Here is a 22,197-nt window from a genome sequence, read left to right on the forward strand (position 1 = left end):
GAAAAATGACCTGAAATATAAAGTGTGGAAAGCCAAGGAGTCATGTCGATTTCATGATGGTTTGTATAAACTGTATATTATTTTATGTTTTACTCTACGATAACAGAACCTAACAGTAAAATGTTTTTATTGCAAGAAATTATTTATAAGAATATAATGAATTATTCATCTTATTCATTCTTATGTAAAAAAATTGAATAATTTATTATTCACATGTGTCACAAAAATATTATCGAAAATAAATTTGTATTCTTTAATCTGTGAAATGTATACAGTGTGTAAAAGCCAAATGAAATAAATTTATTATTACGGTTACAGTACATATTGAAAAAATCCCGGAAGACGTCAAATGTAAATTATAATTTGACATTCTTCTACTTAAAATTGTCACCCCTACCTTCAGCCCCCTTCGAATGACAGGTACAACCCCCAATTTTTTGATGTTATCGCTTTTAAATACACTCAAAAACTAAATGTAATGCAAAACGTAATTGAATGTAGAATATGAAAAAGATTCATGGATGTTAACGAAGTAAACCGCAAACGTCTTGGAAACATCCTAATCTCAAATAAAACTGTCTTCTAACATTATTCAACATATCAGGCATGACCGACCTAATCGCAAGCGTTATTCGTTCTATTGAGTCATTAAAATCTGAAGGTATAGTTTCGTAAACATTGCCCCTCACATATCCCCATAAAAAAATCTAATGGTGAAAGATCAGGTGCTCGCGCTGGCCATTCAATCGATCCTCGCCTCGCTTCATCCTGCTAAAACCATATCGTACTCACTGGAACTAGAGGGTTTCCTGGATCAGGATATAAATTCGCTAACCTTGATATGACATTATTTTGAGTTTCAAATGATTATCGCCCTTCAAGTTGCCCTCAATGAAAAAGGGACCAATGATATGGTTTCCTACAATCTCTGCCCAAACATTGACCTTTTGAGAGTATTGCGTGTGTTCTTTTCTCATCCAGTGATGATTTTCCGTTGATCAGTAGCGGCAATTTTGCCGATTAGCATGACCATTAAGAGAAAAGTACACTCATCAGACAACATAACGTCTTAACTAGAGACGATAAAGAGCTTACTGAAAAAGCTTTTGAATACGAATTAGCGCCATTTTCACAATCATTATTCGATTCTGCAGGCTTCATGAGGAAGACCCAAAAGTCAGATTTGTTTACTGTTTCCAAAACCAGTCTTGAAAGTGATAAATTGTTATTATCTTTTTCATTCGTCGTTGATGGGGGGTTTTTACTCCACCAAGTCACCTGGCCTCATGGTAAAACATACTTGGAATTATATCAATCTTATCGTCAATACATTGTTACTCATTTTACTAGTAATGCAGTGGTTGTATGGATACAGCAGTGATCAATTTGGTGTCAAGTCTTACGAAAGATATCGAAAACAAGAGAAAAATGTTGCTGCAGATGTAGATTTTGACAAAAATATTCTTGTTACATTTACACAAATTTTTATCAGATATTTGTAACAAACACAATTTTGTTCTGAATTTGAGTGAATATCTACGCTCGACTGGAATTGAAGTAAAGAAAGCTGATGAAGATGATGATTTACTTATTGCCAATACCGCGATATAATTGAAGAATAACCATTGAAATTCAGTTGCAGTTGTTGGCAACGACGTCGATTTATTGGTTTTATTGATTGGTCTCACAACAACAGACGATAACATTTTATTTATAAACTAACTAGTTCGAAAAATCTACCAATAAATTATACTCCACTTCTGATGATAGTAATTTCAAACAATTCATATTATTTGCACACGCTTTCGCAGGTTGTGACCCAACCAGCGCCCTATTTGGGAAAGGTAAGAAAAAATTATCTATACATATAATATGTCAGAAAATCAACAGAAGCAGAAGTGGCTGATTATTTATGATATTTTGAAAAACGCTGAATCTCATGAGGATTCTGAAAAAGAATGGGTCCTTGATTATAACGATTTTTAGTACTAAACATTCTTCTTCACCTAAAAAATATTAAAAAGCAAAATTGAGGCATTTGGATAAGAATTATTGAAATTTTTGGCTTCCTGCTACTCGATGTTGTGTTGATGGGTCCAAACATGGCCTGCTATTCCTAATTTGCTGGTTTCCCCTCGCTGTGTAAGTTTCTTGTGCTTAGCAATGCGAACATTCAATGGCCTCTTAGTTTCACCAAAATAGGATTTTCCGCACTCACAGGGTATCTGGTAAATGCAATTCTTGGAATTGCAGTCCGCGTTTGGTGGCCTGGTTTTCGTGAGGCTGCTACGGATAGTGTTACCGGATCTGAGGCAGATTCTGATGTTGTACTTGGAACCAATCCTTCTAATCCTCTCCGATAATCCTCTGATGTAGGGAAGTGCAAGCACTGGTTGTGACGGCTTCTCTTCCTTGCGAGGCTCCTGCTGTCTTTTAGCCAAAGTCTTTTCTACCATCGCTTTGGAGTAGCCATTCCGTTGAAGATCATTTTTGATGATGTCTAGTTCCTTCTCGAGACCTTCCTTCGTATTGAAGAGCCCGAAAGCACGGTCTAATAGAGTCTTGATGATTCCTCTTTCAATCGATTGATGGTGGTTGGATTCGTGGTTCAGATATTGACCCGTGTGAGTGGGTTTTCGGTATACAGATGTTTCCCACTTAGTGTCGGTCCTCTTCACCAAAACATCTAAGAAGTCACACAGGAAGATCAACTAATTAATTTCGACGTGGAAAGCCTTTACACCAACGTTCCGGTCGAAGAAGCACTCCAAATCAATCAGAGAAAGCTATCCGAAGACGGGAACCTGAAAGAGAGAACGAATCTACCTATTAATTATAAGTAATTATATAATTACTAGGATGCTGTGCACGAAACTGTTATTTCCAACTGAAGGACGAATTCTTTACACAAGATGAGGGGCTGCCAATGGGATCGCCACTTTCACCAGTCATAGCCAACATATATGTGGAGCGGTTTCAAACTCTGGCCGTTGAAGAAGCCCACAAGAAACCTCGAGTCTGTTTGAGATATGTTGACAACACCTTCATAATATGGACCCATGGGAATACTGACCTAGACGCATCAACACATCAACAGCGTGATACCTTCCATCACTTTCACAATGGAGAAGAAAATCCACAACTAATTGCTATTCTTAGACGTTTTGGTGAAGAGGACCGACACTAAGTGGAAACATCTGTATACCGAAAACCCACTCACACGGGACAGTATCTGAACCACGAATCCAACTACCATCAATCGACTAAAAGAGGAATCATCAAGACTCTATTAGACCGTGCTTTTGGGCTCTGTAATACGAAGGAAGATCTCGAGAAGGAACTAGACATCACCAAAAATGATCTTCAACGGAATGGCTACTCCAAAGCGATGGTAGAAAAGACTTTGTCTAAAAAACAGCAGGAGCCTCGCAAGGAAGAGAAGCCGTCACAACTAGTGCTTGCACTTCCCTACATCAGAGGATTATCGGAGAGAATTAGAAGAATTGGTTCCGAGTACAACATCAGAACCTGCTTCAAATCCGGGAACACTATCCGTAGCAGCCTCACGAAAACCAGGCCACAAAACGCGGACTGCGATTCCAAGAATTGCATTTACCGGATACCCTGTGAGTGCGGAAAATCCTATATTGGTGAAACTAAGAGGCCATTGAATGTTCGCATTGCCGAGCACAAGAAACACACACAGTGAGGGTAAACCAGCAAATTAGGAAAAGCTGAACATGTTTGGACCCATCAACCCAACATCGAGTGGTTCCAAGCTGAGATCATACACAGAGAGGAACATTGGTTTGGGAGAAAATTCAAGGAAGCCGCATAAATGTTGTCCAACAACGTTTTCACCCAAGCTAGCGTAGAGATACGCAACATATGGAAACCCATCATCAAGCGAAAAATGGCCAACTTCCGCCAAACGGTTATCTCCCACTGAACCAGTGAAGCGAAAAAAATGGAAAGCGGAGATAAATGAAAGTACTCGAACGACCCATAAATAGTCATCTCTCCGAGGAATCAGTCCAGTCATCGCCCGAAGACGATTATAGATACTAACAATCGAAACGTCGTGAACTAACCTGGTTTGGAATCTCTTAACTTTTTATTTTCATTTTCATTTTAATTTCTTTATTTTTATTTTTTTATTTTTTGGTCAATTGTTCTATTTTCACTTGTATTTCATTTCACTATTATTTCATTTCAGGTTTTTTGCCTAATATAATTGTTATTTTCAGCTATTCATTTTTAATTCTTCCTTTTTTTCAGTTGTTTCAGGGATTTCATATTAGACAATGGAAGTCCGAACTAGTGAAATTCAAAAACCATGTGTCACAAGAAGGAACAAATTGTTGTTTTTGTTTTTTTTTGGTAGCATTTAAAAAATATAAATTGTAAAAATTAATTTTTCAAAACAAATTGTTTATTGAATAAATATGAATAAAAAACACAGTTTTTATCCAGAATATAAAAAAAAATAGAAATTAGCATTAAAAAAAATCATTCCTCGATATTCATATTTAGTAGCAAACAAAATTGTGAATCAACAAATGCGTTTTTAAGCAATACATTTTTTTGAGAAATGATTTTGTTTCAAAAAATCATAATATTCATTAGTGATAAAAATCCCCTCTGAAAAATTTCAAATATCTCATATACAATACAATTGTTTATAACAATTTTTCAAACAAATAGAGCTGAAAGTTGCGTAAAAACCATTTTTATGTAACTCTCAATAATAAGAATATAAACAAATTCGAATATAAAGAAAACTTTTTCATTGCTTCAATTGAATTTTGCACTTTTTACTATCTTCAATTATTTATTAATAACAATGTGAAAAATCATAGTTTTTATATTTTTTTAACGGGAATCTTTTTCAAAAGCTTTCAAGAGAAGTTTCAAGAAGTAAAAAAATTGAGGTTTTTAATTTAAAAATTATCGAGGTTTTCATGTAAATTCAAAACTTTTAAAAATTAGTTAATTAACCAAAGTATATCTAATAAAATAATCACGAGAAAAATTTTTTCCGTGAATTTTCGTTCATTCAAGTGTCTAGAAGGTATGTGAAGTTTTTTTTCCTAATGATGATATTTAATGGGTTGAAATAATTTTTATTGTTCAAAGGTCCATATCGGTCAGCGCGTACGGGACGCGCATTGTCTGCTTTTAGAGCTATTTTCGCTTCTTTATTGAAATTATAAATGTTGGTGATAGAGTTTGGGAAGGTTGTTTATTCAGTAATTTTTTTCCACTTCAAAGGTCTTTTTTCTAATTTCGGATATCTTTAATATTCTCAGAGATATTTGCAAAAAACCAAACCCCGCTTTTTTTTACTAAATTTTTACTTTTGCAATTTTTTGAGCCTCTCTGGAAATTTTTCAAAAAGTTACTAGGGGTCATTCTGAATCGAATGAGCATTTGATCATAATTTTCGGTGCCCTTGGACAGAAGTTCCAAAAAAAAATCTTGTAACCCAAACCCACCAAAAAGCTGGACTGCCCCGCGAAAATCGGGAAGTGTGAAGTGTGGTCACTCTCCCAAACACCCAACTACAATGATTTATTTCACAATCTATAACATCGACCTATTTCGTTACGCTTGCTCGGTGAATATCTCATAATACCTGTTGCCAGACAGAATTAGCCGCTCTACTGCAGCCCGTCTGAACTATAAGTATTAATTGATTATTGCAAATATCTCGGTTTCTATTGCAAATACGTCAAAAGTGATCAGAAACGATTTTATAGAAAATTTCATTGCCTACATTTTTTGTTTCGACCTTTTTTTGATATATTTTTATGCTTTCGAGATATATTCAAAAAAGGGATTTTCGGGGTAGTTTTTATTCATTTTCTATCCCCTAAATGAAATTCAACATTTTTTAACTATAAATCCTTTGAATGTATGCTAAAATCAACTTATATTGAAAAATGCAGGCTTGCCTTTTGCATGGTAATTTAAATCCTCATTTTATTGGACTAGAAAGACACGGGCACTTTCAGATACATTCCCAATGACTCGAATCATTGTCCACAACACAAAATGGCGGCACTGCAATTTCTGGTACACAGGTTAATAACTTTTCCTTTAAAGAAAGATAAGTACGACAATGAAGAGAGAGTGTTTCGGTATGTAGCTGAAGCAAACGGTTTAAACTCAGATATAGTTGACAAGATAATTAGAAAATGCAAGTTTAGGGAAGCACTTCGTAAATCTTCGACTTTTCAAAAAGAGGATAGTAATAAAAAGTTCATAGTAATCCCATATGAACCCCAATACACGAGAGGGCTTCAACAGATATTCGATAAAGTAAATATGAAAGTTGCATATAAAACTTCTTATAAATTGCAACAGCTTCTTGGTAATCCAAAAGATAGACTAGAAAACACAGAAAGGTCGGGGAATTACGAAATCAGTTGTCAAAATTGCAACAGCAAATACATCGGCCAGAGCCGACGAGCGATTAAAACCCGCTTCAAGGAGCATTGTGCACACATGAAAAAATATGTCTGTTTAAAATCTGTTTTTCCGTTAACCAGCTGTCGCACCCCTACGAACGACAACCCTCAGAAGTCGAAACTTGTGCGAGCTAAGGATTAACGAGGTCTTACCTTTTAACGTGTGATTCCTAACACGGGGAATACGGGGGAATACGAAAGGATAGAAAAATCCAGTGTCGCCCAACATGCTCTAAACAAGGACCACAGAATTGGTGAAAACAATCTGAAACTGATTAAGCATGTGCATGACACCAGGCTACTCGATGCACGTGAGAGTCTAGAAATAGCAAAATGTAAGAACAGCATGAATGGCGATAAGGGACCCATCCCGTTTAGCCCGCTTTTTAATCTTCTGTTAGGAAGAGAATAATTACTAAGAACTTGCAGATAGTTAATTACCGAGAAATTCCATATTGGACTACAGGTATACAACCTCAGGTAACAAATTTTAGTATATAAGGATTAATCAGACTAGACTAGGTATCAATTTTCTTCTCCTGAGGATGCTAACTTTGTTGGCGAAACGCGGCGTCAGTGCTAAAATATCAGTTTGGTGTTAGGGCAATTGATCTCGAAAAAACCTATAAACCCAGTTTTTTGTATCTTTCAAGCTTCTGCTGTAGAACTTTCATTGTTCTTGTTTTTTCTTTGTTATTTTGCACCTCATTCAATAGTTTTCTTCTTAGCCGTTTTTTTCGAGGAGTTTCTTCTTGTGCTTGGCTACTATGCGAAGCTGAAGTACCTGACACAGCCTCTAGGTGCGATGCTTTTCTTTTCAAAAACTGCAAAAATATATTTTTTAACAAGAATATCATGTAGGTACATATCATTTTTAAAATGGTGTAAGTTTTAAATGCGTGTATGGTGGGTTGAAATGGAATGATAATTCAGGGATTCAGGGCTTATGAACGATTCTGCAATCATTTTCGTCTTGAGTTTTTGAAGTTCCTCACAAAGAACACGTTCGGTTGCGACAAAGTTAGTTCCATGATCACAATATATGTGTCTTGGTTTGCCTCGTCTGTTCATAAAATTTTTAAAACAGAGGTTATCATGGCCTAATTTATGAGCTTCTTCAATATGTATTGCCCTAGTTGTTAGACTACATTTTTCTGTACGTCTTCCAATTATTACATTGATCGGACCAAAATAGTCTACACCAGTATGGATAAATGGAGGAATGAAAGTGGCTCCAAGAATTTTTAAATACACTAAAAAGTTTTAAATGAATCCTAAGGGGTCATAGATTGACATCATTATTCGCAGTGTCTCACGTTTTGTAGGCTTTTTTCTGCCTTGAAGAACTTCTTTGTTTCCTTTATTATACTTCAGAGAGAATACTAAGCAATTCGTGTTTAAATTCCACCACATGCCCAGAACTTTTTCTGTAGTTTCTTCGGAATCCATATTCATGTCGATTGTGAATTTGATTGCCAATTTCTGATTTCAAAGTTGGCTTGAGAATGAATGTGAGCTACCTGTTTCGCAATCTCAATAGCACTCTTTTCATCATCCATGGAATCTAATAGGTCATCTACGTAATTATTTTTAATAATGGACTCGACAGCTCTCGGGTAATCTGTTGAAAATTTGCGTGCATTTGTGATTTTTACAAATTGCACACAACTGGGTGAGCATGTTGCACCGAAAGTTAAAACTCTCATGATATTTGTATCCAGGGGTCTATTAGGATCACCATCTCGCCAGAAGAAACGTTGCACATGTTGCACCTCGTTTCTCACTCCAATCCTCAAAAACATTTCCTTTATATCAGCAGTAAATCCAATTCTTCTCTCTCGAAATCTTAGTAATACTCCTAGTAACGAAGAAAATGATCGTCACCTTTCAGGAGTAATGAATTCAATGAAATTCCATTTACTGTTGCCGCAGCATCCCAAACGAGTCTGAACTTTCCTGGTTTGTTCGGATTAAAAACAGGAAACATAGGCAAGTGCCAAACTCTTTCAAATGCTGAGCCAATTCTCCTGTAGTGAGTTTTCTCACATATCCTTTTTTAATGAAGTCTTCAAGTTGTGAATTTATTTTCATACCCAACTCCGGAGTATGTCTGATTCGCTTTTCTATACACTCCAGCCTTTGAAGGGCCATTCCACGGCTATCAGGAAGCTTAACGGTGTCATATTTCCATATCAAGCCAATTTTATAAAATTTTTCTTCTTGAACTATTGTGGACTGCATGATGTATTCTGCTCTCATGAGTTCTTTGGAGGAAACAGTATTTGTAGCTCTAACTCCAAGACTTTCAACTGTGAAAATTTTTTACTGTGTCATGGAGTTCTTCATTACTCACTTTGGTGTCTTCTTCACATTCGCAGATGTGGTAATTGATGAACTGTTCACCTAACTGAAGATTGGATAACAGCGCAAATACTGTCCACCCCAATCTACATTTAGCAGCGATAGGTTGGCCTTCACATCCCTCTTTAACACGAAGCGGTACAGTTAAGTCCCAGTTATCTAATCCAATCAATATACGGGGCTTGACGTTGTCATAAGACTTAATGGGTAAATTTTTCAGATAAGGGTAATCAACGGTGAGTTTCGCCATCTCTAGAGTTTGTTGCGGGAGGCCGAGGGAATTTACTGTTCGTTCAGAACGATTATTGAATAGCCTAGCGCCTGTAAAATTACCCATGATTGAAAGAAGTACCTTTCGTGAGTTCTTTTCAATACGATTCTGTTCACCGATCCATTTAAGACACAAAGGTTCCGTTTCTCCTTGTTTGTCGAAATCTTTTGCGATATCTTCATCTACCATCGATATTGATGAACCTTCATCCAAAAAGGCAAACGTTGTTACTTCTTTATCTCCATTCTTGAGGTTAACGGGTAATATTCGGAAACGAACACTTAGTGAAGAGTTCTGATGATAAACGTTGACTTCCATTCGATTGGAATGATGAATTCTGTTGAACACTTTCAAAGTTTTTATGAAGACGTGGATGATGCTTCCGTTGGCAGTCATTCTCATTACATTTTACTGGATATTTACAGGGAAATCCATGTCGTTTCAGACACAATCTGCACAGTTTCAAGTCTTTGACGACTTTCCATTTATCATTTATGGAATATTCTTGAAAATGTTTACAATCCGATATATATCTGCAGGTTTTACTACATACTTTACACTTTATTATTTTGTCATGTGACTGCACATCATTTCTTAATGCAGACTCAGATCTATGAACATTTGTCTGCTCATTGTGATGATTTTGCTTGGTACGCCCTGCAATGGCTAAAGTGGGTAAAGCAGCACATACATTAGTAGCTAAGTTATACATCCAGTTTGCGAAATCTATCAGACATCACATTTTTTCAGAGTACTGCGATGTAAGGCCCAGTTCACCTTCATTTGTGAAGAAAGCTTATGCAGGAGCTCGTGCATTAGCATGGGGTTATTTAGGTATTCAGTCATTTTACTAACTTGTAATGTAACACATAGATTCTTGACTGGTGAAACAAACTCAACTAGAGTTTCCAGTTTTTCTTGTTTTGAGGGTGCTTGACGTCTAATGGAATTTATGTGAGTTTCCAAAATTTGATCTGGTCTGCCGAAGAGCATTTTAAGAGTCCACTCTTGAAATAATTTTAGGTACGCATTCAGGTAACGTTAGGAAACTGGATTCAGCACATTTTGCTGTACCTTTGAGACTTTTTTGCAACCACAATAAGTTTTCATTATTGTCAAATCCACAAAGCTCTGTAGATCTTTCAAAACTACTGATGAAAAGAGGCCAATCATATGAATTTCCACTGAAAGGTGGCGATTCACTAGGAGTGGATCGTCGTGCAGCGTATTGATGTGGTGTGAGAGTAGGAGATTTGAGCCGGTTCTAAGCCTCCCCCCACCACTATGACGTCACGTGGGGGATGACCTAGACCGACTCATGAGACCTTGAAAAATGTATCTGGTGCATGCGACTTTGAAAAATATGTATGGTGCATATGACCTTGAAGAATATGTTTGGTGCATAGATTAAAGCCGTTTCTGGGCCTCCCCCCACTTCTATGACGTATTAATTGCTTTTTTTGTTGTTGTTTAGTAACATCAAGGCGATGTGACCTTGAAAGGTCTGGTGCATGGATCGTTCAGAATTGTTTTCATATGAGATTTTGTGTGTGTGTGTGTGTGACATAGTGACGTAATTACATTTGATTGGTGTGTGTGTGAGAATGCACGGTACAGGGTTTCATCATGTACTTGTCTATGTACAAACATACGTCTGCATACTTCGAAGATCCTTCAAGTAATGAATGTTCCATTGGTGTGAGCCCACCAAGTTAGTAGTGGTGTGACGTCACAGCAGCAACCGTTCAATGGTAAGAGAGCAAGATGTTCACTCCACGACGTGTGGCTGAGTAATGCGTATTCATCGGTGTGCCCTCACCTCTCTCGATACAGTGAAACTGTGACGTAACGCATCGCTCTAGCCTGGCTATCGATGGTGAAACGCAGACGGCCAAGGACTGTGCTAACGTCTGCCCTCTCCGCAGACCACTGCCTGTTCGTATCGACATCTGTTATCGCATCCAGTTAGAAGGTGGGCTTGGCTGTGACGTCAGGCATCTCTAGTGGGTAGCAAAGTAGGGTAAACTGAAGAGAGTTAAATAACGTGCATTTGTATAGATAATATTGTAGAATCTCGTGAAGTAATAATCTGAAAATTATCAACTTGAGCTGTGCCAAGGTATGGTTAGGGCGAATTAGATAAATATAACAGTTGACAGAAATTCTCCCTATTATAGCAAAATTTGACCTCACATTTTCGCTTTGAAACCTCATTGAACTATTGACGCCCGCGTCGGACTGCAAAGTTAAAGGTTATAAAATAATTAGAGATAACTAATGAGAAAAGTTTATTGCATGTATTCAAATGACTCAACATGAAACAAACCAATAAAGTACAAGTGATAAGAAATGAGAGTTCAGAGAGTGAATTCTTGTTGCTTGTAACTATCCAATGGAATTTAAGATCTGAATCTTGTGCAATGTTATATTCATGATGACGAATAAAAGAACAGTTATTATTTAGGTCTATTTTATATACGGAAAACACTGAAGAGAGTGAAATTGAATTACAGAATACATATTCGGAAGAGAAATAAATATATTAGGATTTGGAAAAATCTTGAGGTTTGGTTATAATTTAGAAATTGTCGAAAGAGACAACTGCTTTGATGAGCCGATTTTCTATAGTTTGTGCCTGTATTTCTTGGTCCCGTATGACAAAAACTTGTCGATTTTGATATTGCACGTAGCTTTTGCATTCCGTTTCGACCTTCACAGCATATGACATCAGAGTAACTATAACTGAAAAGTAGGATGTGCCATCACTTTGATCGAAAATAAATTCATTTACCTGTCATTGCCAGATTTACCCGTCAAGTTTGGTTTGACTTTGAAATAAATGCAAGGTTATTATCTGCCCCAAAACAGATGCGTAGACTGAACACATAACATTTTACAGGAGAACAGACTGACATTTCTCACGCATATGCATGTCTAACATGAGCTAGGTACCACATATTTAATGATGATTCAAAATGCTACACCATATTTTTTCTTGAAATATAATTACATTACAATTTGAAGCAACATAGTAGATTATATTGACGTAACTTCAACTGAAACGTGGGTATCGCCTCACTTTGGTCTCTTTTTTTCCACACATTGGCAAAATCTGATAGTGAAGTTTGGTTTAACCTTGAAATTGAAACTAGGATTTTCTCGAGGGTTGAGTTTTCATGTATTCCGATGACACAACATTGTGACGTCCCTAGATCTAAATGGAATTGAAAATAAAACGAAACTAGTAGTCAATGAATTCGAATGTTGGTGTAGAAACAATCATTTGATAAATAATGAAAATAAAACAACATTTATCCAGTTTTCAAGTAAGTATCAACGCCCTCTCCAAATAAATATAGGTTTCGAAACAATAGAATATACAGAATTCCTTGGAACACAACTTGACAATGAATTGTCTTTCAATAATCACATCGAATACTTGTGTACGTACTTCTCTGAAAAACGTATTTTGCCTTCCTAACAATGAAATTAAATTTTTTGACATATAATCTCTTGGATATATACTATGATCTAGTGTATTCTAAGCTTAATATAAATATTACCATTTGGGGACACTCATCAGAAATAAATTGAATCTTTTTAAGGCAAAAACGCTTCATTAGACTCATTTTTTATCTCAAACACAGAGAATCTTGTAAGAAAACATTCCAAGACAAAACATTTTTCACATTACCATTCATTTATCTTTACAAAATATTAAGCTACCTTCATGGACATTCCCATTTGCTAACAAGAAATGAGGAAATTCACTGTCAATAAACGAGACGGAGAAACGACTTCCATCAGGAAAAAATGAACCATAATGAGTACAAAGGTTCGGCACTTTATGCCGGGGCAAAATGTAATAACTTATTATCACATAGCATCAGAAGTGAAACAAATTTTCTCAAATTCAAGAAAAAAGTCAAATACTTTTTGGTAACAAGTTGTTTTTACTTCCTGATAGATTATGAAAATAATATTTTTGTGTAACATGTGCTGTTACTGATATAACTGCTATAAGATAAAATATCTTTTGTAAAATGTGACGTGTCATATATACCTACATTCATGTATCAAAAATGATGACTAAAATTTGACTTTGACTTCTTCGCCAATGTCATGCTAGACGGAGATTTGTAGACGTGTAGTGTCAACACTTGACATTTTACAGGAGAACAGACTGATATTTCTCACACATATGCATGCCCTACATGAACTTCCGCATGCACGGAGTGGAGTGTGGTTTGACTGTGAGAATGAATACAAAGTTCATTCATATATCATACTAAACGGGGTTTGGAAGTTCTCCAAAACAATGCATACAGTCACAACTCACCATTTTACAGCGAAAAAGACATCTTTTTCACACCTAAATATATTCTCGACATGAACTTTTACATGTAACAATACACATGTTTCAATTTGAAATGTATTACTATCTTGTTCTTAAAATTCAATATTATCCAAGATTCAAGCCAATATACCATATGACGTAAGCGTGTATTCAACTGAAAAGGAGGTATTTCCACACCATTCCATGATCTGACCTTGAAGTTCAGTTTGATCTTCAACTTGACTACGTTGTCATCTTCTGTCGATGTCCTGCTATACTGGTTTGTTAGTCCCCAAATATTACATAATGCACACATTTTTTGTACATACACACGCATGCTTCACACCATGCATGCTTATGCTTATGTTGTAGTATTTTTCTCTAGAGAATTTATCTGGTTGAAGTTGCGATGATTCTGCAACCGTGTTAGGAATCACACGTTAAAAGGTAAGACCTCGTTAGTCCTTAGCTCGCACAAGTTTCTCAACTCCTGAGAGTTTTCGTTCGTATGGGGGTGACAGCTGATTAACGGAAAAACAGATTTTAGACAGAAACAGAACAGTATGATGAATCCATCAGAAGTGCAATACTAGGAGTTTGATACAAACTAGCATTCTATTCCAATACATGAGTTGGATTCGACCTAATATCGATACTTACGATCAATGTAGGCTAAAGAAGGCGAAAACAAGTATCTCAAAGAATTTTTCAGTTCAATTTATTCAATATGAAGTTTTCGCATATTGGTTTCTCTATTCTTTTAATCAGTATAACATTTACTTGCTGCATGATAAAGATACAGTAATGCAACTTGTCGCTATCGAATTGGGTACTGTAATAGCGCGATAAACATTTTTGTCAACATTTTTACTGTTGTTCCTGTAAATATAGTGTTTCAGACTGATATATCATCATAGAAATTCATTTTTCTGATATACTATGATTCCATAAGACATGTGTCTCAATAGCAGATTTTATTCATATTCATATTTGGTCACATCTATCTTGAGCCTCATAAAAGATGAATACAAGAAAAAAAACAGTGAAGGATGGACTTGAAGAGTGTTATAAGGCTTCTAAACGAATAAAAAAACATCTGAAAAATACTACTACTATGGGTGGGAAACAAAATCTACTAGCATTTTTGGTCTATATTACAACACTACGTAATCAGATGAAATTTGAGATGAAGAAAGGAGCAGGCCTGATTAGCCGGAAAGAGACAGCCTCTAATCGAGTACATTGGGATGATTCAGAATCGGCTTTCAATTCGCGTATCCGGACTGAAGTGATTAGTATTCTCAAGCATAAGAACCCTACCTCATTTTTGATCGACTGTAAGACCCTTTTTGTGACACGAATTCAAAATGCATTGAAAAAGGATGCATTTTTAATATGACATTCGGTGGAGAATTTGAGGTTGTCATTCGAGGACTGAAGTTGTAAGGTAATCACTTTCCGATGACAATTATTCAGATAAATAGTTTCGAAGAGCAGAATGATCTCTCAGTCAATGTTTACACGTTGAAACTTTTTAAATCCAAGTATACTGTAATACCGCTAAGATTGAGCATAGCAAAAAATAAAACCAAACATGTGAATCTACTCATGATTCAAGACATGTATTACGATGAAAGATGTGAGGATTCAATAAATGTCTATGACGTTACGTCACCAACCAGAAAACACTTTTTTTGGATAAAAGATCTATCTAGTTTGGTGAGTAATCAACTCGACAACCATAATGGAAAAAAATATTTTTGTCATAGGTGTTTTCACTGTTTTTCCACACAAGCTATGTTAGATAAACACCTTGAAGACTTTTCGAAGACAAAGGAATGCCTACCAAAATTACCTATGGAGCGAAACATATTTTGAGGTTCAAAAATTTCAAAAATAAAATTACATCGCCTTTCGTCATATACCGAGTGTATTGGTATCTGCTCAAGTTGACAATAAATATCAACGACACATTCCGGCATCTATTGGATACTATGCGAAACGCTCTTATGATGATACACTATCATTTTATCGATCATTTCGTGGTGAAAATTGTATGAAATGGTTTGCCGACGGGATAGGTCAGTTTGCTGAAGATGTTGCAACTGTGTTCCAGTGTCCATTTGATGTAGATATATCAGCCAGCCAGGAAAATTTTTTCAGGCAGCAACTCATTGTCATATATGTGACAAACCATTCAATATATCAGATAAAATAGTATGCGACCATAATCGTCTAATACCTAAAAATAATCAATCGCGGGCCATCACACAATGAGTGCATAATAAACTATCAAGATGATCAAACAATTCCCATCGTGTTTCATAACTTATCAGGGTATGATGCACATTTTGTTATAGAAAATATTGCATTGGATCTCAATGGAAGTGTCGCCGTTTGGCCGATAAAAAGGAAAAATAAATCTCCTTCACTAAAAATATTTCTGGTAGCAAGATCCACTTCAGATTTTTTAACTCATTCAGATTCATGAGTTTTTCGCTGGATACGTTAGTATCATATCTATCAGATTTTCCAAATCTCATATCACAGTTCTCCAACCTCTCGAATGATGCAGAGTAGATTTTGACAAAAAAGGATGTAATGCCTTATGACTATATCGATTCATTCAAAAAATTCAATTGTTTACCCCCTATCGAAACCTTTTACAACAAATTGGAGGGAAAACCGTATCCTAGGAGATCTTACTTACGTGCCAAGCTGATATGGGCTACTTTTAATATAAACTCATTGGGAAAATATACGGATCTGTATTTGAAGACGGATGTTATGCTTCTGGCTATGTCTTCGAGCAGTTCCGCTCAAGTTGTCATAAAACTTACGGTTTGGATCCTGCCTATTATTTCACTCTGCCTGGCTATACATGGGATGCTATGTTATTGAAAACGAAACAGCAACTTGAACTTCTCACCGATGTAGATCAGTTGATGTTTTTCGAAAAGGGAACAAGAGCTATACTGAGTCAAGTTTGATCCAAGCGAAGAGTCACAGCTGATAACAAATACATGGGTGACAATTATGATAAAGCCAAAACTGACTCATACCTAATATATTTTGATGTTAATAATCAATATGGTTGGACAATGTCTCAATATCTACCATACGGCTGGTTTGAGTGGATGGACATCAACATTGATATCACAACTGTGCCTGATGATGCCTCGGAAGGTTATATAAAAATATACCTGAAAAAGTCAGGTATCGATACATTTTTCAAAAGTCTACCTGTAAATATACCTTACTATTATTACCTGCTTGTGAATAAATTCAATAAAGGCGAATTATTCAATTCAGTTTGATCGTTCATAAGATGGTGAGAGTTTTTGAATTTGTTTATTTCCATACTCTCCAACAGGTTGAGTTTCAAACCTTTCTTCTGAAAATGCATCCTTTTTCAATGCATTTTGAATTCGTGTCACAAAAAGGGTATTACAGTCGATCAAAAATGAGGTAGGGTTCTTATGCTTGAGATTACTAATCACTTCAGTCCAGATACGCGAATTGAAAGCCGATTCTGAATCATCTCAATGTACTCGATTAGAGGCTGTCTCTTTCCGGTTAATCAGGCCTGCTCCTTTCTTCATCTCAAATTTCATCTGATTACGTAGTGTTGTAATATAGACCAAAAATGCTAGTAGATTTTGTTTCCCACCCATAGTAGTAGTATTTTTCAGATCTTCTTTTATTCGTTTAGAAGCCTTATAACACTCTTCAAGTTCATCCTTCACTGTTTTCTCCTTGTATTCATCTTTTATGAGGCTCAAGATAGATGCGATGTATTTCATGACATCAGCAAACATTTTTCAAAATTTCAGAAGCAGGTTCAACAATAACTGATTGACCGAAATGGAGCGCCAGAAAATATTACTCGAACAGTAAATTAGAAACAGCACTACCTAGCGGGGAAAACTTTGCGTTAGAAGTAATGTGACCAAATATGAATATGAATAAAATCTGCTATTGAGACACATGTCTTATGGAATCATAGTATATCAGAAAAATGAATTTCTATGATGATATATCAGTCTGAAACACTATATTTACAGGAACAACAGTAAAAATGTTAACAAAAATGTTTATCGCGCTATTACAGTACCCAATTCGATAGCGACAAGTTGCATTACTGTATCTTTATCATGCAGCAAGTAAATGTTATACTGATTAAAAGAATAGAGAAACCAATATGCGAAAACTTCATATTGAATAAATTGAACTGAAAAATTCTTTGAGATACTTGTTTTCGCCTTCTTTAGCCTACATTGATCGTAAGTATCGATATTAGGTCGAATCCAACTCATGTATTGGAATAGAATGCTAGTTTGTATCAAACTCCTAGTATTGCACTTCTGATGGATACATCATACTGTTCTGTTTCTGTCTAAAATCTGTTTTTCCGTTAATCAGCTGTCACCCCCATACAAACGAAAACTCTCAGGAGTTGAGAAACTTGTGCGAGCTAAGGACTAACGAGGTCTTACCTTTTAACGTGTGATTCCTAACACGGTTGCAGAGTCATCGCAGCTTCAACCAGATAAATTCTCTAGAGAAAAATACTACAACATAAATATAAACATGCATGGTGTGAAGCATGCGTGTGTATGTACAAAAAATGTGTGCATTATGTAATATTTTGGGACTCACAAACCAGTATAGCAGGACATCGACAGAAAATGACCACGTAGTCAAGTTGGAGATCAAACTGAACTTCAAGGTCAGATCATGAAATGGTGGAGGGGAGGAATCAGTTTTCAGGTTGAAGTGTGGAAATACCTCCTTTTCAGATGAATACACGCTTACGTCATTTGGTATATTGGCTTTAATCTTGAATAATATTGAATTTTAAGAACAAAATAGTAATGCATTTCAAATTGAAACATGTGTATTGTTACATGTAAAAGTTCATGTCGAGAATATATTTAGGTGTGAAAAATATGCCTTTTTCGCTGTAAAATGGTGTGTTGTGACTGTATGCATTGTTTTGGAGAACTTCCAAACCCCGTTTAGCATGATATATGTTCGCAAAGAATGAACTTTGTATTCATTTTCACAGTCAAACCATACTCCACCGTCAGATATTGTAATATAGTGTTGCATTTCAAATGATTAGATTGTATTGCAATACGTGAAAGTTCTTGTTGGCGAGCATATGCATGTGTGAGAAATATCAATCTATTCTACTGCAAAATGGCATGACCCTACGCATCTCTTTTGGAAACTCCGCAAATCTCCGTCTAGCATAACCTGGGCAGTGAATAAACTCACGTTCACTTTCAAGCTCAAACCAAACTTCTCTGTCAGATCTTGACATGGTGGGGGAGAAACAGACCAAAGTGAGAACAACCCAGCAAACAATGAATCTCTGGCCGTCTTCTGGCCCAATGCATGATCGGTCGGCAATACGCTGGCAACGGCAAAGCAACATAGGCAAAATGTCGGCCCAATGTATGGCATATTGTAATCGGATACCTACAATCCAGCCAGCAATGGGCCAATACTATCAAAATTGTGTCTTTCGACCGACATCATAAAAATGAAGGCACGTTTCAAGTGTTATTGAACAAAATTTTCCAGAACAGACCAAAACCTTTTACGAATAAAATCTCTTGTTCAACAGCCAATTGAAAACAAGTTATGCTATAATCGAGAACTGTCATACGAACCGTGAATCTAGCGTGATACGAACTGGCGGATAGACACATGCTGACGAGTCATCCTGATTTCATCCAGGTTTGGAGACCAGCTCCCCTACCCTTTTGGCTGATCATTGGCCTTGAGAGGGACCAATGGGTAGCGGATAGACACATATAGATTTCCTATATATATATATATATATATATATATATATATATATATATATATATATATATATATATATATATATATATATATATATATATATATATATATATATATATAGGAATTCTATCCTTATGAAGTGCGCATGTCGAATGAACAGATTTTTTCAACTCAGTGGTTATTCTGCCTAGGTAAGGTTAGTCAGGTCAGGTCAGGTTAGGCTAATAAGTCACAGATTTTCAAATCACAAGCTAGGATAGTTTGCTCAGGTTGTGTTTGTGTGTAAAATCGTGAGCGAAAAACTAAATCACGCATTTTCAACTTGCATGCAGCTGTCTTGTCATTTAAAGTTCCCGCTATTTCATTTATGACAGAGAACAATCAAATTCAAATCTGATGTTCATGTGACATGCGCACTTCGAAGATCGAATGATTCTGTGATTGTGATTCAAGGACTATATTATAGACCGCAGTTCATTGTTATTTTCATTCATGTATTTTTGTGATTTATTAACTGCGATTAAACGAGTGTGGGTTAGTTTAGTGAAGAAGAATGATGACAACTTCTCCTGATGAATTAAGGTAATAGCACAGTATTTTGTATACAGTAATTTCATAAAGGCTGATTTGTGGTTTGAATTTTCCTACGCGCAGACCCACGCGTCGATGTCTTAGGTCTGCGCAAACGACGAGTTTAAGACAGGCATGCAAACCTTCCATAGTTGTCGAATTTCATGGGTTTCACCCAACCTACTGTGGTACATTATTTTACAACTCGTGAAAAAATGTTAAAGGTGGTCTCTTATTCCATAAAATTCTGATTGCTGGAATATTACTGGATGAGACGTTGGTTCTTAGAAATATTCCACGTATTTTATTCGAAAATGATCATTTTGGCAAATCTACAATATTATGTCGGATAACGATAATTGTCACATTGGCAACAGTGCAAAATGCAATCATAACCTATAAAATACTGTGATTTTTGTTTATTTCGTAGTTTTCACGTGTTCTAAGTTTTGTTGCATATACTCTTATGGTAAATTTTCGTTATCTGGACACCCGGCGATTTTGAAAAAATTTTTGACTGTACTTACGTATTTTGATGCGTAGATTACGAATCCGAAAGAAAAAAGCGGCGCTCTCCCTTATTTAAAAAGTTACGGCCCTTCAAAGTTCAGAAAAGGGCAACTTTTCAGCCTTCTTTTTCACTAAATAAACTATTTAAAAACACATGCATTTATTCACTAGGTCACTTTTACACCTTATTCGTCCTTCTTTAACACTTTTCACTTCAATAATCAACATTTTTCTTATAAAAAACTTAATTTAAAAACGAATGCTTCTCCTGGTGACATTATTCTATTTTTAGGTTAGTTACTAGTGACATTTCAGAAAAAAGCGGTTGGTATTTGCCGTCGCCTACTATTTCAAATTCGTAATACACCACCAAAAACCAATTTACGATCTAAAGAATGAAGGTAAAAAACATTTGAATTACTTCAGGAATATGGACTGCATCAGTCGTACCAACCATATCATTAACCTTAAAAACGTAAAATACAGTGATATGTAACCAAAAAGCAGCTCCGTACATTTTTTAACATTTTTATAAGAAAAATGTTGATTATTGAAGTGAAAAGTGTATAAGAAGGACGAATAAGGTGTAAAGGTGACCTAGTGAATAAATGCATGTGTTTTTAAATAGTTTATTTAGTGAAAAAGAAGGCTGAAAAGTTGCCCTTTTCTGAACTTTGAAGGGCCGTAACTTTTTAAATAAGGGAGAGCGCCGCTTTTTTCTTTCGGATTCGTAATCTACGCATCAAAATACGTAAGTACAGTCAAAAATTTTTTCAAAATCGCCGGGTGTCCAGATAACGAAAATTTACCAATTTGACTATCAAAAATACCTTACGACTGTTAATCTTTCGGAATCCAAGTCGCCTCAGACATAATTGCAAAGATTCTCACTTTGAAGAAACAACTTTGCAAGAGCTCTCTAGGACAAATAGTGGGACTTCGCCTGATTCGAACAAGGAACCAACTGCGAACCGTTTTGAAGTGTTCCTCATCAGTGCAGACCATGCTATCACGGTTGTATACACACAGGGACTCGGCACAGTATAGTTATATAAGTATACTGTGGACTCGGTATTCCTCGTAGACAGCTCTTGCAGAGTTGTTCCTTCAAAGAAAGGATTTTTGCACGTATGTCCGAGATATAATTCAACATCTGGGTAAATTTTCGTTATCTGGACACCCGGCGATTTTGAAAAAATTTTTGACTGTACTTACGTATTTTGATGCGTAGATTACGAATCCGAAAGAAAAAAGCGGCGCTCTCCCTTATTTAAAAAGTTACGGCCCTTCAAAGTTCAGAAAAGGGCAACTTTTCAGCCTTCTTTTTCACTAAATAAACTATTTAAAAACACATGCATTTATTCACTAGGTCACTTTTACACCTTATTCGTCCTTCTTTAACACTTTTCACTTCAATAATCAACATTTTTCTTATAAAAAACTTAATTTAAAAACGAATGCTTCTCCTGGTGACATTATTCTATTTTTAGGTTAGTTACTAGTGACATTTCAGAAAAAAGCGGTTGGTATTTGCCGTCGCCTACTATTTCAAATTCGTAATACACCACCAAAAACCAATTTACGATCTAAAGAATGAAGGTAAAAAACATTTGAATTACTTCAGGAATATGGACTGCATCAGTCGTACCAACCATATCATTAACCTTAAAAACGTAAAATACAGTGATATGTAACCAAAAAGCAGCTCCGTACATTTTTTAACATTTTTATAAGAAAAATGTTGATTATTGAAGTGAAAAGTGTATAAGAAGGACGAATAAGGTGTAAAGGTGACCTAGTGAATAAATGCATGTGTTTTTAAATAGTTTATTTAGTGAAAAAGAAGGCTGAAAAGTTGCCCTTTT

At 35.9% G+C, this 22,197-nt stretch overlaps 1 long non-coding RNA gene across 1 annotated transcript; it reads right to left on the minus strand.

Moving 5' to 3' along the window:
- Window positions 1–11,513: 11,513 nt before the first annotated feature.
- On the minus strand, window positions 11,514–12,538 carry LOC141485359 (uncharacterized). Its single transcript, XR_012467156.1, has 2 exons — window positions 11,913–12,538; window positions 11,514–11,844 (listed from the first exon to the last, which is right to left on the minus strand). It is a non-coding gene; the product is annotated as an uncharacterized lncRNA (long non-coding RNA).
- Between the last annotated feature and the right edge of the window lie 9,659 nt (window positions 12,539–22,197).

The sequence above is a fragment of the Leptinotarsa decemlineata genome, unplaced genomic scaffold (assembly GCF_025532065.1).
Source record: "Leptinotarsa decemlineata unplaced genomic scaffold, Ldec_3_MD MMD2_tig00026317_RagTag_RagTag, whole genome shotgun sequence".
NCBI lineage: Eukaryota > Metazoa > Arthropoda > Insecta > Coleoptera > Chrysomelidae > Leptinotarsa > Leptinotarsa decemlineata.